Below are 1,939 nucleotides of genomic sequence, written 5' to 3'. Positions count from 1 at the left end.
GGTGAGTGAGTTCTTTGTAAAACATCAAATCATCTTGAGTCAAAAGCAAACGGTGTCTGGGAAGACAAAAGCAGAGAAGCATCGGTTAATAACTCAGAGCATTTCTTGTCCCCTTATTCCACAGCACCCGTATACCTTTTTAAATACACATCTTCACACGGAGAGTGAAAACCATCCTTCACACTGCGGCGTAAGCCAACTCCTACTCAGCAGCCCCGCACCTGCCTGGCGACTGCGTGTCTGTACGTGCCCCGGGCCCGGACGCGTTATCACGTCTCCAGGCGTTTGGGTTTTATTCCTTCACTCACCCAGCAAATGCCTAGTAATGTCTACACGTGAGGGACACTGTCCTGGGCCCTGGGGCTTTCCCGGGGCCACAAATAAGAGGAAGGCCAGGCAGCACACGGAGGGGCAGGGGCGCTCGGGCGGGGTGACACGACAGAGGGTGAGCGCGCAGCTGGCGGGTCACACGGCTGCGTGACGGGGCAGGTGCACTGGCACTGAGCCCGGGGAGGCCGACCTCAGGCAGGAAGGACACAGGTGAGCTCAGGGAGGCTGCGCCGGGCATCGGCTCACATCTGCACGCGATGCAAAGGTGGGAACGCTATCATTCACCTGTCACCACGCACACAGGTGAATGAGACGAGAGAAACCAGGTGGGGATGCCACCCGTGCCCCCCACAGACAGGAGGGCAGCAGAGCCATGTGCAAAGGGACAGCAGAGTTGGGGGGCAGTGGGGGACACGGGAACAGGTCACACCCACTCATGGGCCACGTGAAGACTGTGTGCCTTCTTGGGGCGGGGGAGGGAAGCCCCAGGAAGGTCTGACCAGAAGGGCCCTGAGGCTCCCGGCTCGGGACGGTCCCTCTGACGGCGTGCAGGGCAGGTGAGGGACTGCAGGGCCAAGGAGGGTGGAGGCCGTGTGGACGGGGGCTGACGGGAGCACAGGGCGTGCAGATGGCCTGGGATGGGTAGGGGGGCGGGTCCAGGGAGGGTCGACAGTTCCCACCTGAGCCACTGGCAGAGCAGAGCCGCATGTCCCGAGGTGGAGCCAATGGTGGGGAGCGGGTTCTGCGGCCTGGGAGGAGAAAGCAAGAGACGGGACGCTGAAGGTTTGAGACGCTTCTCAATACCCACGGGGGAATTCTGAACGAGCGAGTCTGGGCCACCGGTACAAGCCCGGTAATCGTCAGGGCGTGGCCAGCACGTGCAGAGGTGTCAACGTGTCCTCCAAGATAGCCCAGGTCCTCACCCCCAGGCCCTGCAAGTGGGGCCTTACTTAGAAACAGGGTCTTCACAGGGGTAATCACGTTAGGGGTCTCGAGAGGCGTGTCCTGCCGAGAGGGGGAGGGGAGGCTCCGAGAGGCGCCGAGGTGGGGCGACGGGATGGCCACGTGAGCCTGTGTGAATCCGAAGCAGGCTGGAGTGGCGCTGAGACAGGCCGAGGCCACCCAGAGCCAGCCGGTCCTGAGCCCAGCGCCGGGAGGGGCCCGAGCTGCTCACCTACAGGCGTCCACCTGACGGCGGCTTCCCAGCAGCTGACCTGAACAAAATGCACAGCAGAGGCCCTGGAAGGGCCTAGACCAAGAAGGCAGAGCCACAGCCAAGTGGGTCTCGGCTGGGGGCCAGTTCTCCACGTTACTTTCCAGCCTCCGCCGGCCCGCCCCACGAGATGACACCGCGGCCGAGCCCACAGCTGCCGGATCTAGGCAGTGGTGGATCACTCTTCCAACTCTGGGGGGTTTCAAAATGCCCATAATAAATATTGGGGACAAGTCAACGTTTCATTTTAAAAACATATAGATGTGTAGTCCTTCTCTCTACCAACCTGGTTAAAACATCAATTAACTTGGTACAGCTGTCCTAAAGGAAAAATTTTGAAGTTTGCGTCAAAAGCTTTGAAGATACATGCTCTCTCTACAATGGAACACCACGCAA

This window comes from Hyperoodon ampullatus (genome assembly GCF_949752795.1).
Source record: "Hyperoodon ampullatus genome assembly, chromosome: 5".
Taxonomy (NCBI): Eukaryota; Metazoa; Chordata; class Mammalia; order Artiodactyla; family Ziphiidae; genus Hyperoodon; species Hyperoodon ampullatus.
The sequence above is the reverse complement of the archived record's forward strand: the minus strand, read 5'-3'. Positions refer to the sequence as shown.